The 15,604-nt window shown below is 42.6% G+C and overlaps 1 protein-coding gene across 1 annotated transcript in view; it reads left to right on the top strand.

Moving 5' to 3' along the window:
* The window catches only part of NUDCD1 (NudC domain containing 1), a 91,656-nt gene that overhangs the window by 21,807 nt on the left and 54,245 nt on the right, over positions 1-15,604 (top strand). The gene's annotated exons all lie outside the window — the stretch shown is intronic.

Genomic DNA, 15,604 nt, shown 5'->3' with positions numbered 1-15,604 from the left:
TTCGTGTACATATGCAGGCATTCTTATTGAATAAATTCCTGTAAGTGGAATCATGTCAAATGGTATATAAAACATAAAACTTAATAAAACCATAGCAGCACCTCATAGCTTTAAATTATCTCCAAAAAGCCTATAGTTATTTTTACTCCCACCAACATGGCACTTTAGCCAAGAATTGTCATTACTAGTGTAAGATTGTTTTCTCTGGCCAATGAGATAATCATATTCTATTAATCCATTATTTTATACCAGTGATTTGGGGCTTTTTTTTTTTTTTTTTTGACAGTGTCTCACTCTGTTGCCCGGGCTGGAGTGCAGTGGTGCGATTTCAGCTCACTGCAAACTCTGCCTTCGTGTTCAAGCAATTCTCCTGCCTCAGCCTCCTGAGTAGCTGGGATTACAGGTGCCTGCCACCACACCTGTCTAATTTTTGTATTTTTAGTAGAGAGAGGGTTTCACCATGTTGGCCAGGATGGTCTTGAACTCCTGCCTCAGGTGATTCGCCTGCCTTGGCCCCACAAAGTGCTGAGATTATAGGCATGAGCCACCGCGCCCAGCCGACTTTTTTTAAACTATAGTTGTCCTGTTCAAATATTTTCCCCATTTAACATTTTTTAATTTTTTATTTTTAGTTTTTTTATTTCCCTAGGTTATTGGGGAACAACAGATGGTGTTTGGTTACAGGAGTAAGTTCTTTAACAGTGATTTGTGAGATTTTGGTAAAGCCATCACCCGAGCGGTATACACTATACCCTATTTGTAGTCCTATTTGTAGTTGAATTTTATCCCTCACCGCTTCCCACTCTTTCCCCCGAGTCCTCAAAGTCCATTGTGTCATTCTTATGCTTTTGCATCCTCATAGCTTAGCTCCCACTTACAAGTGAGAACATACAATGTTTGGTTTCCATTCCTGAGTTACTTCACTTAGAATAATAGTCTCCAATCTCATCCAGGTCACTGTGAATGCCTTTAATTCATTCCTTTTTATGGCTGAGCAGTATCCCATCATATATATATATATATATATATATATATTTTTTTTTTTTTTTTTTTCACAGTTTCTTTATCCACTCATTGATTGATGGGCATTTGGGTTGGTTCCACTTTTTGCAGTTGTGAATTGTGCTGCTATAAACGTCTGTGGAAGTATCTTTTTTGTATAATGACTTCTTTTCCTCTAGGTAGATACCCAGTAGTGGGATTGCTGGATCAAATGGAGGTTCTACTTTTAGTTCTTTAAGGAATCTTCATACTGTTTTCCGTAGTGGTTGTACTAGTTTACATTCCTGCTAGCAGCACAGAAGTGTTCCCTGTTCACAGCATCCACGCCAACATCTACTATTTTTTGATGTTTAGATTATGGCCATTCTGGCAGGACTAAGGTGGTATCGCATTGTAGTTTTGATTTGCATTTCCCTGATCATTAGTGATGTTGAGTTTTTCATATGCTTTTTGGCCATTTGTACATCTTCTTTTAAGAATTGTCTATTCATGGCCAGGTGTGGTGGCTTATGCCTGTAATCCCAGCACTTTGGGAGGCTGAGGCAGGCGGATCACAAGGTCAGGAGATTGAGACCGTCCTGGCCAACATGGTGAAACCCCGTCTCTACTAAAACACAAAAAATTAGCCGGGTGTGGTGGCGTGCGCCTGTAGTCCCAGCTACTCGGGAGGCTGAGGCAGGGGAATCGCTTGAACCTGGGAGACGGAGGTTTCAGTGAGCCGAGATCGCACCACTGCACTCCAGCCTGGCAGCAGAGCAAGACTCCTTCTCAAAAAAAAAAAAAAAAAAAAGAATTGTCTATTCACGTCCTTAGCCCACTTTTTGATGGGATTGTTTTTTTTCCTTGCTGTTGTAGATTCTGGATATTAGTCCTTTGTCAGATGTATAGATTGTGAAGATTTTCTCCCACTCTATAGGTTGTCTGTTTATTCTGCTGACTGTTCCTTTTGCTGTGCAAAAACCCTTTAGTTTAATTAAGTCCCAGCTATTTATCTTTGTTTTTAATCTCATTTGTTTTTGGGTTCTTGGTCATGAAATCCTGGCCTTAGCCAATGTCTAGAAGGGTTTTTCCAATGTTATCTTCTAGAATTTTTAGTTTCAGGTCTTAGATTTAAGTCCTTAATCCATCTTGAGTTGAATTTTATATAAGGTGAGAAATGAAGATCCTGTTTCATTCTCCTACATGTGGCTGGCCAATTATCCCAGCACCATTTGTTGAAAAGGGTATCCTTTCCCCACTTTATGTTTTTGTTTGCTTTGTCGAAGATTAGTTGGCTGTAAGTATTTGGGTTTGTTTATGCATTCTCTTTTTTTTTCCATTGGTCTATGTGCCTATTTTTATACCAGTGCCATGCTGTTTTGGTGACTATGGTCTTATAGTATAGTTTGAAATCAGGAAATGTGATGCCTCCGGATTTGTTCTTTTAACTTAGTCTTGCTTTGGTTATGTGGGCTGTTTTTTGGTTACATGTGAATTTTTTTTTCTAATTCTGTGAAGAATGGTGGTGGTATTTTGATGGGTATTGCATTGAATTTGTAGATTGTTTTTGGCAGTATGGTCATTTTCACAATATTGATTCTACCCATCCGTGAGTGTGGGATGTGTTTACATTTGTGTAATCTGTGATTTCTGTCAGCAATGTTTTGTAGTTTTCCTTGTATAGGTCTTTCACCTCCTTGGTTTAGGTATATTCCTAACTGGTTTTTTTTTTTTTTTTTGGCAGCTATTGTAAAAGGGGTTGAGTTCTTGATCTGGTTCTCAGTTTGGCGGCTGTTGGTATGTAGAAGAGCTACTGATTTATGTATATTAAGTTTGTATCTGGAAACTTCTGCTGAATTCTTTTATCAGTTCTAGGAGCTTTCTGGAGGAGTCTTTAGGGTTTTCTAGGTAAATAGTTATATCATCAGTAAACAGCAACGGTTTAACTTCCTCTTTACTGATTTGGATGCCCTTTATTTCTTTCTCTTTGATTGCTCTGGCCAGGACTTCCAGTACTATTTGAAGAGGAGTAGTAAGAGTGGGCATGCTTGTCTTGTTCCAGTTTTCAGAGGGAATGCTTTCAACTTTGCCCCATTCAGTATTATGTTGGCTGTGGGTTTGTCATAGATGGCTTTTATTACATTGAGGTATGTCCCTTGTATGCCAATTTTGCTGAGAGTTTTAATCATAGAGGGATGCTGGATTTTGTTGAATGCTTTATCTGCATCTATTGAGATGATCATGTAATTTTTGTTTTTAATTCTGTTTATGTGGTGTATCACATTTATTGACTTGTGTATATTAAACCATCCCTGCATCTGTGGTATGAAACCCCCTTGATCATGGTGGATTATCTTTTTGATATGTTGTTGGATTCAGTTAGCTAGTATTTTGTTAAGGATTATAGCATCTAGGTTCATCAAGGATATCTCTCTGTAGTTTTCTTTTTTGGTTATGTCCTTTCCTGGTTGTGGTAATAGGGTGATACTGGCTTCACAGAATGATTTAGGGAGGCTTCCCTCTTTCTCTGTCTTGTGGAATAGTGTCAATAGGATTGGTACCAATTCTTCTTTGAACATCTGGTAGAATTCTGCTGTGAATCTGTCAGGTCCTGGACTTTTTTTTTTTTTTTTTTTTGAGATGGACTCTCGCTCTGTCACCCAGGCTGGAGTGCAGTGGCACGGTCTCGGCTCACTGCAAGCTCCGCCTCCTGGGTTCATGCCATTCTCCTGCCTCAGTCTCCCGAGTAGCTAGGACTACATTTGCCTGCCACCACGCCTGGCTAATTTTTTTGTATTTTTAGTAGAGACTGGGTTTCATTGTGTTAGCCAGGATGGTCTCGATCTCCTGACCTTGTGATTCACCCACCTTGGCATCCCAAAGTGCTGGGATTACAGGCGTGAGCCACCACACCCAGTCTGGTCCTGGACTTTTTTTTTATTGGTAATTTTTTAATTGTAATGTCTCCCATTTTGTTTCTTACTGAGCTTATTTGGATTTTCTCTCTTCATTTCTTGATTAATCTTGCTAATGGTCTATGCATTTTATTTATCTTTTCAAGGAACCAACTTTTTGTTTCCTTTATCTTTTGTATTTTTTTGTTTGTTTCAATTTCATTTAGTTCTGTTCTGATCTTGGTTATTTTCTTTCTTCTGCTGGTTTTGGGTTTGGTTTGTTCTTGTTTTTCTAGTTCCTTGAGGTGTGACCTTAGATTGTCTGTTTGTGCTCTTTCAGACTTTTCGATGTAGGTGTTTAGGGCTATGAACTTTCCACTTAGTACTGCCTTTGCTGTGTCCCAGAGGTTTTGATAGGTTGTGTCACTATTGTCTTCAGTTCGAAGAATTTTTTAATTTCCATCTTGATTTCATTTTTTGACCCAATGATCATTCAGGAGCAGTTAATTAATTTCCATGTATTTACGTGGTTTTGAATAGAATGTATATTCTGTGGTTGTTGGATTAAATGTTCTGTATATATCTGTTAAGTCCATTTGTTCCAGGGTATAGTTTAAATCCATTGTTTCTTTGTAGACCTTCTGTCTTGATGACCTGTATAGGGCTGTTAGTGGAGCATTGAAGTCCCCCACTATTATTGTGTTGCTGTCTATCTCATTTCATAGATCTATTAGTAATTCTTTTATAAATTTTGGAGCTCCAGTGTTAGGTGCATATATGTTTAGGATTGTGATATTTTCCTATTGGACGAGGCCTTTTATCATTGTATAATGTCCCTCTTTGCCTTTTTTAACTGCTGTTGCTTTAAAGTTTGTTTTATCTGATATAAGAATAGCTACTTCTGCTCGTTTTTGGTGCCATTTGCATGAAATGTCTCTTTCTACCCTTTTACCTTAAGTTTATGTGAATCGTGAGTCTCTTGAAGGCAGCAAATGGGTTGATGAATTCTTATCCATTCTGCAATTCTGTATCTTTTAAGTGGAGCATTTAGACCATTTACATTCAATGTTAGTATTGAGATGTAAGGTACCATTCTAGTCATCATGCTCTTTGTTGCCCGTATACATGTTTTTTTTAATTGTATTTTTGTTTCATGGGTCCTGTGTGATTTATGCTTTAAACAGGTTCTGTTTTGATGTGTTTCTAGGATTTGTTTCAAGATGTAGAGCTCCTTTTAGCAGTTCTGTAGTGGTGGCTGTCACACACGTCCGTGTAAAGAGACCACCAAACAGGCTTTGTGTGAGCCACAAGGCTGTTTATTTCACCTGGGTGCAGGCGGACTGAGTCCAAAAAAGGAGTCAGCAAAGGGTGGTGGGATTATCATTAGTTCTTACAGGTTTGGGATAGGCACACAAAGTACATTCTTAAGGGCATAGAGAATATTACAAAGTACCTTCTTAAGGGCGGGGATGGGAAGAATATTACAAAGTGCCATCTTAAGGGCAGGGGAGAATATATCCTATCAGTTAGGGTAGGGCAGGAACAAATCACATTGGTGGAATGTCATCAGTTAAGGCTATTTTCACTTCTTTTGTGGATCTTCAGTTGTTTCAGGCCATCTGGATGTATACATGCAGGTCACAGGGGATATGATGGCTTAACTTGGGCTCAGAGCCCTGACATTCCTGTCTTCTTATATTAATAAGAAAAACAAAACAAAATAGTGGTGAAGCGTTGGGGTGGTGAAAATTTTTGGGGGGTGGTATGGAGAGATAATGGGCGATGTTTCTCAGGGCTGCTTCGAGAGGGATTAGGGGCAGCATGGGAACATAGAGTGGGAGAGATTAAACTGAGGAAAGATTTTGTTGGGGGTAAGGGGTGATATTGTGGGGTTGTTAGAAGGAGCATTTGTCGTATAGAATGATTGGTGATGGCCTGGATGTGGTTTTGTAGGAATTGAGAAACTAAATGAAAGACACAAGCTCTGAATAAAAGAAAGAGGAAAACACGTATTAAAGGACTAAGAATTGGGAGGACCCAGGACATCCAGTTAGAGTGTCCAGTGGGGTCCGGGGGTGGGGGGGTTCAACATAATTATTTGCTTGGTTGGCGAGTTTTTGGACTCTATCCTTGAGGTTTTTTTTTATGTTGTCATATACCAGGCCAGATTGATTTAGGTAAAAACAACACTCTTCTTTTAAAAATATACAGATTCCCACTTTTTTTTTTTAGCAGTGAGTAAATAGAGGCCTTGGCGATTTTGGAGGAAAGAGAAATGCAAAGTAAGCAATTGTTTCTTAAAGAAGGATTAGAAACGGCTAGGAGAGAGTGAGTGAGATTGATAGTGTGGTGGAGATAGCTGGGGAGAGGTAGAGGGTGGCATAAGAACAGGAACAAGAATAAGAGTGAGTATAAAAGTAAAGAATAGGACTTCATCAGGGTGAAAGTATTGGAGTGTAACCTGTCAGCAAAGAACATCTATCCACTCCAAGAGGGAGTCAAGAGTGGTGGATTGGGGCTAGTACCAGAGGATATCCACTACGATAGTTTGGAAGAAAAGTGTAAACTGGCAATGTAAACAAGGGCAGGGCATTTATGAGTAGTTGAGAGTGGTGAGTAGGAGTAAGACTAGACAGGAGATAGTAGGGATGACAAGTTTTCGGGGTGCAGTCCAAGTAGTGAGAGTGACTGCGTAAAGCCCTGTTGCAAAAAGCAGGGTAAGGACAAATAGACCTAATAGAATGAAGGGATGTATTAGGCTTATAAGGGTTATTACTGTTCTTCAGAAACGCGAGTGAGTTTAAGGGAAGTAGGGGGGAGTACTTGCGACTTCCAGGAGGAAGAGGAGAAATCAGGCTGGCTGGCTGATGGGCACAGCTTTACTCTGGATCTATGAACCTAATGCGGGGGTCCTGCAGACGAACAGCCGTTGGGGTACTATAGATGACTAAGTGGGGTCCAGTCCACCAAGGTTGTAGAATTTGAGGGGTCAGATTCTTAATAAGATTAGCAGCCTGGTGAATTTTCTGTCTATCCTGCCGGAGGACAGGAAGATAGTTGCTTAGAGGGCTAGTGCTTGGGATGAGGTTGGGGCCGAGCAAGAAACTGCATCCATATAAAAGTTCAAATGGATTGTACCCTGTAGCATCTCGAGGACAGGCTCTAATTTTGAGAAGGGCAAGAGGTAAAAGTACTGTCCAGTCCTTTTTAAGTTGGAGGCTGAGCTTGGTGAGGTGTGTCTTTAAAAGACCATTAGTCTGTTCTACTTTTCCTGAAGATTGAGGACAGTAAGGGGTATGAAGGTTCCACTGAATACCAAGAGCCTGAGAAACTGCTTGGGTGGTTTGAATAATAAAGGCCAGTATAGAGGTGGGAAGGCCAAACTGAGGAATTATGTCTTACAGAAGGGAAGAAATGACCACAGTGGCCTTCTCAGACCCTGTGGGAAAGGCCTCTACCCATCCAGTGAAAGTGTCTACCCAGACCAAGAGGTATTTTAGTTTCCTGACTCGGGGCATGTGGGTAAAGTCAATTTGCCAGTCCAGGGCAGAGATAAATTCCCAAGCTTGATGTGTAGGGAAGGGAGGGGGCCTGAACAATCCCTGAGGAGTAGTAGAATAGCAGATGGAACACTGAGAAGGGATTTCCTTGAGGATAGATTTCCACGATGGAAAGGAAATGAGAGATTCTAAGAGATGGGCTAGTGGCTTGTAACCTACATGGAAGAGGTTATGAAATGACGACAGAATAGAATGGGCCTGTGAGGCTGGAAGGAGATATTTTCCTTGGTCCAAGAACCATTTGTCTTGTGTGGGAAGGGATTGATAGGTGGAAGTTTCAGTGGGGGAGTAGGTGGGAGTGACCAATGAGGAGGAGAAAAACTGGCCCTGAGGGACAGAAGTTGGAAGCTGGCTGCTTCTTTAGCTACATTATCAGCATAAGCGTTACCCTGAGCGATGGGATCTGATGCCTTTTGATGGCCCTTGCAGTGAATGACTCCAGCTTCCTTTGGAAGTAAAGCGGCCTTGAGAAGAGTTTTTATTAAAGAGGAATTAATGATGGAGGACCCTTACATAGAGAGGAACCCTCTTTCAGCCCATATAACAGCATGGTGGTGCAGGATATGGAAGGCATATTTCGAGTCTATAAATATTGACGCGTAGTGCCTTTGCAAGAGTGAGGGCCCGAGTTAAGGCAATGAGTTCAGCTTGCTGAGAGGTAGTGGAGGGTGGCAGAGCAGTAGCCTCAAGGATAGATGTGGAAGATACTATAGCATAGCCTGCTTTTGCTGGTAAGTGGTGATTAGGCCTAGTGGAACTGCCATCAATAAACCAAGTGTGATCAGAGTGAGGGACAGGAAAGAAGGAAATATGGGGAAATAGAGTGAATGCCAGGTGGATCAGAGAGATACAGTCATGGAGGTCAGGTGTGGTATCAGGAATAATGTGGGGGCTAGCCTAAAACAGTAAGGTCAAGTTGTTTGGACAGAAAGGCTACACAGCACGGTCCTGGCTCTTGTGTAAGAGTTCCAACCACACAGCCCTGCACTTCGGCTGTATGTAATGAAAAAGGTTGGGATGAGTTAGGGAGAGCTAGTGTGGGAGCAGCTTTTAGGGCTGTTTTTTAAGGATTGGAAAGGGGAGTGGGGAAAGGATTCAGGATTTATGGGGTCAGCTAGGTTTATCTAGAACAGAATAATGGGTTGTGGAGGGGAGGTATTGAGGATAGGAGAGTATATGGGTTTGGCACCATGGGGTGGTTGATAAGGCGCAGATCCTGAACTAACCTGTAAGACTTGTCCAGTTTTTGGACAGGTGAAATGGGGGAATTGTAAGGAGAGTTTATAGACTTTAAAAGGCCATGCCATAGCAGGCGAGTGATAACAGGCTTTAATCATTTTAAAGTGTGCTGTAGGATGGGATATTGGCATTGAGCGAGGTAAGGGTGATTAGGTTTTAATGGGATGGTAAGGGTTGCATGATCGGTTGCCAAGGAGGGAGTAGAGGTGTCCTATACTTGTGGATTAAGGTGGGGAGATACAAGGGGAGGATGTGAAGGAGGCTTTTAACTGGGGAAAAAGGCAGCAATGAGGGGTGGCTGTAGCCTAGGAATAGTCAGGGAAGCAGATAATTTAGTTAAAATGTCTCGACCTAATAAGGGAGCGGGGCAGGTGAGGATAACTAAAAAGGAGTGCATAAAATAATGTTGTCCAAATTGGCATGAGAGTTGGGGAGTTTTAAGAGGTTTAGAAGCCTGGCCGTCAATACTCACAACAGTTATGGAGGCAAGGGAAACAGGACCTTGAAAAGAAGGTAATGTGGAGTGGGTGGCCTCCATATTGATGAAGAAGGGGACAGACTTACCCTCCAGTGTAAGAGTTACCCAAATTGTCTGTGATGGTCCTGTAGGCTTCCAAGGCGATCGGGCAGTGTTAGTCTTCAGCCACTAAGCTGAGAAGATCTGGGAGGGAGTCAGTCAGAGAGCCTTGGGCCAGAGTTCCAGGGGCTCTGGGAGTGGCTGCTGGGCGAGTTGGACAGTCCGATTTCCAGTGGAGTCCCACACAGATGGGAGACAGCTTAGGAGGAATCCCAGGCTGCGGGCTTTCCTTGGCCCAGTGGCTAGATTTCCGGCACTTGAAGCAAGATCCTTGGGGAGGCGGTCCTGGAGGAACACCTGGCCCCTGCAGTTTAGGCTTTTTGAAGTTTTGGTGTGCTGGAAATGTGGCTGGGGTTTCTCTCACAGTAGAGGCAAGTAATTGCAACTCTTCTTTATTATTGTACATCTTGAAAGTGAGGTCATTTAAGTCCTGTTGTGGGGTTGAGGGCCAGAATCTAATTTTTGGAACTTTTTAATGTAGGGAGTGGGTTGGGTAATAAAATGCATATTGAGAATAAGACAGCCTTCTGGCCCCTCTGGGTCTAGGGTGGTAAAGCGTCTGAGGGTTGTTGCCAAATGGGCCATGGACTGGGCTGGCTTTCATATTTGATGAAAAAGAGCCTAAACGCTAACTGATTTGGGAGATGTCTTATAAAGAAAGAGGAGCATTAACCTTGGCTATGCCTTCATCTCCAGCCACCTCTCTAAGAGGAAATTGTTGGGCAGGTGGGGGAGGGCTAGTCACAGAACGAAACTAAGCCAGACCTGGTGTAAGGAGGGGAGGTAATAGGAGGGTTATAGGGTGGGGGAGTGGAGGCTGAAGAAGAGTTGGGACCTGGCTTGGCCTGGCGAGGCACAGCCTGGGGAGGAGGGGAGAGGTCAGATGGGTCTGTAGAAAAGGAGGATTCCCAGGACTCAGAGCTTGGGGTGGAGACTGAAGGAACAGACAGCAGAGAAAGAAGAAAGATTTGGGATGAGTCTCATTGGGAGCAGAGATTAGGAAGGGACCGATGTGTAAAAGAATGCCTGGACATCAGGCACCACAGACCATTTGCCCATTTTATGAGAAGAATTATCTAGATCTTGTATGATGGAGGAATCAAAAGTGCTGTTTTCTGGCTATTTAGAATCATTGTTTAGTTTGTATTGGGGCCAGGCGATGTTGCAGAAGAAAATAAGATGCTTAGGTTTCAGGTCAGGTGTGAGTTGAAGAGGTTTTAAGTTTTTAAGAACACAGGCTAAGGGAGAAAAAGGAGGAATGGAGGGTGGAAGGTTGCCCATAGTGAAGGAGGCAAGCCCAGAGAAAAGAGAGGGTAGAGACAGGGAGAAGGGAGGTAGTGAGCAGCCCTGGGCTGCAATGTGGGCAAGCAGCCAAAGCAGGCATCCCCGCACTTGACTTGCCACCAAAGGAATGTTGGTGAATGACCAAGGCAGGCATCCCCGCAATGATCAGACACCAATGGAGTGTGGGTGAATAATCAGGCAGGTGTCCCTGCAGTGATTAAACACCAAGGGAAGACTGTCTTCCCGAGTCCATGACTGGTGCTGGAGTTTTGGGTCCATGGATAAAATGTGTCTCTTTTGTCTCTATTAGAGAGGACAAAGAGCTGGAATTGGAAGGACAGGGAGATTGAAGGGTAGTAAGAGAGGGAGATTGAAGGGTAGCAAGACAGGCTGGAGAAGAGAGTGAAAAGGCCGCTTACCCCATTTGAAATTGGTGAGATGTTCCTTGGGCTGGTTGGTCTGAGGACCCGAGGTCGTAGGTGGATCTCCTCACGGAGTGAGGGAGAGGACAGGGGACTGGTCTCCCAAAGGAGTCCTCCTGTCCCGGGTCTTTGGCACCAAATGTCTGGCGCATCTGTGTAAAGAGACCACCAAACAGGCTTTGTGTGAACAACAAAGCTGGTGGGTGCAGGCGAGCTGAGTCCGAAAAAGGAGTCAGCAAGGGGTGGTGGGATTATCATTAGTTCTTAAGGTTTGGGATAGGCGTACAAAGTACATTCTTAAGGGCGGAGAGAATATTACAAAGTACCTTCTTAAGGGCGGGGGGAGAATATTACAAAGTACCTTCTTAAGGATCGGGGAGAATATATCCTATCAGTTAGGGTGGGGCAGGAACAAATCACAGTGGTGGAATGTCATCAGTTAAGACTATTCTCACTTCTTTTGTGGATCTTCAGTTGTTTCAGGCCATCTGGATGCATACGTGCAGGTCACAGGGGATATGATGGCTTAGCTTGGGCTCAGAGACCTGACAGTGGCTTGGTAGTGGTGAATTCTCTCGGCATTTGTTTGTCTGAAGAAGACTGTGTCTTTCCTTCATATATGAAGCTTTGTTTCACTGGATACAAAATTCTTGCTTGATAATTGTTTTGTTTGAGAAGACTGAAGATAGGGCCCCAATCCCTTCTAGCTTGTAGGGCTTCAGCTGACAAATCTGCTGTTAATCTGACAGGTTTTTCTTTATAGGTTACTTGGTTCTTTTGTCTCACAGCTCTTAAGATTCTTTCCTTCACCTTAACTTTAGATAGCTTGATGACAATGTGCCTAGGCGATGATTTTTTTGCAGTGAATTTCCCAGGTGTTCTTTGTGCTTCTTGTATTTGGATGTCTAGGTATCTAGCAAGGCTGGGGAAATTTACCTCGATTATTCCCCCAAATATGTTTTCCAAACTTTCAGATTTCTCTTCTTCCACAGGAATGCCGATTGTTCTTAGGTTTGGTCATTTAACATAATCCCAGACTTCTTGGAGGCGTGTTCATATTTTCTTATTATTTTTCCTTTGTCTTTGTTGGATGGGGTTAATTCAAAGACCTTGTCTTCGAGCTCTGAATTTCTTTCTTCTACTTGTTTGATTCTATTGCTGAGACTTTCCAGAGCATTTTGGATTTCTGTAAGTGTGTCCATTGTTTCCTAAAGTTTTGATTGTTTTTTATTTATGCTATTTCATTGAATATTTCCCCTTTCACTTCTTGTATCATTTTTTTTTGTTTCCTTACGTTGGGCTTTTCCTTTCTCTGATGCCTCCCTGATTAGCTTAATAACTGACCTCCTGAATTCTTTTTCAGGTAAATCAGGAATTTCTTCTGGGTTTGGATTCAATGCTGGTGAACTATTGTGATTTTCGGGGGGTGTTAAAGAACCTTGTTTTGTCATATTACCAGACTTGATTTTCTGATTCCTTCTTATTTGGGTAGGCTCTATCAGAGGGAAAGTCTAGGGCTCAAGGCTGTTGTTCAGATTCTTTTGTCCCATGGTGTTCCCTTGACGTAGTAGTCTCCCCCTTTTCCTATGGATGTGTCCTCCTGAGAGCCGAGCTGTAGTGATTGTTATCTCTCTTCTGGATCTAGCCACCCAGCAAGTCTACCAGGCTCCAGGCTGGTACTGGGGTTGTCTGCACGGAGTCCTGTGTTGTGTACCATTTGTGGGTCTCTCAGCCATGGATACCAGCACCTGTCCTTGTGGAGGTGTCAGCGGGGTGAAATGGACTCTGTGAGGGTTCTTAGCTTTGGTGATTTGATGCGCTATTTTTGTGCTGGTTTGCTCTCTATTAGGAGGTGGTGCTTTCCAGAGAGCATCAGCTGTGGTAGTATGGGGAGGAACACACAGTGGATGGGGCTGTAGAACTCCCAAGAGTATATGCCTTTTGTCTAGAGTTCCCAAGGTGGGTAGGGAAGGACCATTGGGTGGGGGCAGGGCTAGGCGTGTCTGAGCTCAGGCTCTCCTTGGGCATTTCTTGCCACAGCTGCTGTGGGGGATGGGGGTGAGGTTTCCAGGTCAATGGAGTTATGTTCCTAGGAGGATTATGGCTGCCTCTGCTGAGTCATGCAGATTGGTCAGGGAAGTGGGGGAGAACCAGCAGTTACAGGCCTCACCCAATTCCCATGCAATCCGAGGGGCCTGTCTCACTCCCAACATGCCTTCGCCAACAGCACCAAGTCTGTTTCCAGGTAGTGGGCAAGCAGGGCTGAGAACTTGCCCCAGGCTACCTGTTTCCCAGCTGCAAAAGCAAATATGGCTTTCCTTCTTCGCCTGCCTGTGGAGTCTGCCCACCAGATTCACACCCTTCCCTGAGTTCTGGGAAGGAGACTTCTCCATCAGTTCAAAGTGTTACAAAGTTCAGCTGGCGATTTCCTTTTCCCTGTGGCCTTTGCCCGGTGCCTCTGGCTGCCCTCCCGAAGGACCCCTGTGAGGACAGGCAGAAATGGTTTGTTAGGGAACCCAGCGAGCTGACAGGGCTTTCCCTGCTGCTTCCTCTACCCCTGTGTTTTGCTCAGCTCTCAAGTGACTCAGTTCCAGGTAAGGTCAGAATCTTCTCCCATAACCTAGACCTTCAGGTTCCAAGTGGGGGTGTGTGTTTGAGGGGTCTCTCTTTCCTACTTCCACAGTTTGGGTACTCACAGTATTTGGGGTGTCTCCCAGGTCCTGTAGGAGCAATCTACTTCCTTCAGAGGGTCTGCGGGTTCTCTCGGCTTTCCTGATTTATTCCTGCAGTCATTCTGGAGCAAAAAATCATGATGCGAGGCTCCACAGGCTGCTCTGTCCATCAGAGTTGGAGCTGCAATTTAGTCCTGCCTCCCGTCTGCCATGATCTGCCCATCCCCCTAAACATTTTAAATAATCATGTTTCTTGTTAAGTTTTAAGGGCTTTTTTTATGTTATACATATTAGCCCTGGGTTATATTTATGACAAATACTTGTCTCCCTTTCTCTTACATGCCTTTTATTTACATGTAGAAAGACTTTTTCTATCCTGAGATTATAAGAACAGTATTATTTTCCTTTTCCTTTAACACACTTAGACACTTGATCTACTGGAATATGGAATATTTTTGTTTATGATGTGAGGGAGAGAATAAGTTTAATTTTTTCCCAGAAGTTCTCTGGTGTCCCAGTAGCATTTGTGGACTAGTCTGTTTTCTTTTTATTTCACTAACTGGAAATACCACATCATGCTCTAAATGATGTGACCTACAGTAAAATTTATCTTAATTGACCCCCACTTAACAGACCAAATGGGTTAATTGATAGTCTCTGTTCTCTCTGTAAAACATACTGATGGAAGACCACAGTAAGCTTAATGTTTACTACTAATAGGCTACTTAATACTATGCTGGTATGATTCTGTTTCTTGCTTGTGGTTTTAGATCACTGATACTCAGATTTGATCATTCTACAAACTTAATGTGAGCTCTGCTTGCCATTGAGTATTTATTATTTAATTTAATATTATATAAAGCAGTAAAATATGAAAGGAAGGAAAGGTGCTGTTTCGGAGAAAGCTAAATTAGGTGCTTTAGAAAGAAAAAATGGGTCACCAAAAATTTTGTGGCCAGTAAGGACATTGTATACAGTTTACTTAAATATTATAGCATATATAGATCTAAGTTCTAGGAGAAGGTAATGAAATATGGATATAAAGGATTACTTTTCTCCTATAGAAAAACTTGTAAAGTTTAGCAACAAAAACAAATGGTTGAATTTGAATGCAGTTTGGTATATGAGAGGAAGTTTATCTTCTGAATTATAGACCTTTAAAAATATATTCTCTTGTAAAACATTTTAATGATGTAACTGTTGTAGTCCATTTGTGCTGCTGTAACAAAATACCTGAGAATTGGTAATTTATAAAGAACAGAAATTTATTTCTCTGAGTTCTGGAGCTGAGAATTCCAAGATCCAGGTACTGGCAGGTTTGGTGTCTGGTAAGGGTTCAGTCTCTGCTTCTAAGATGATGCCTTGAACATTGCATCCTCCAGAAAGGAGGCATAATACGTCCTCACATGACAGAAGGCAGAGGGGGAAAAAGAGACAAACCCCCTCTTTCAGTCCCTTCTCCAAGGTTACTTAATCCCAATCACCAGTGTGGAGCCCTAATGATCAGAAGCCCTAACTTCTAGTAACATCACTTTGGTGATTAGGTTTTAACTCAGCTTTTGGGGAGGATACCACATTCAAACCCTAGCAGCAACTCATAACTTTACATTATAAGTACATAGACCAATTAAAATTTGTTAACAAAAACCTAGATTCGTAGTAGGCTAAATGTAGTGTTTTCATACCGCAGACTGGTGTCTCTGTAGGCATTTTGAACATGATGTGGTATTTCTAACTAGTGAGTTAAAAATACTGATCTTTAACTCTAAAATTAAGAGAATGAAAACTAGATTACTGCATTGTATTAGTTTTCTGTCATACGACAACTTCAAAACTTAGTGACTTGAAACAATAACCACTTACCATATCACACAGTTTCTGTGGTCAGAAATCAGGGAGTAGTTCAGGTGGGTGGTCTGGCTCATGATTTTTTCATGAGTTTATAGCCAAAACGATAGCCAGGGCTGCAGTCATC

This window comes from Pan troglodytes, chromosome 7 (assembly GCF_028858775.2).
Source record: "Pan troglodytes isolate AG18354 chromosome 7, NHGRI_mPanTro3-v2.0_pri, whole genome shotgun sequence".
NCBI lineage: Eukaryota > Metazoa > Chordata > Mammalia > Primates > Hominidae > Pan > Pan troglodytes.
The sequence above is the reverse complement of the archived record's forward strand: the minus strand, read 5'-3'. Positions and strand labels throughout refer to the sequence as shown.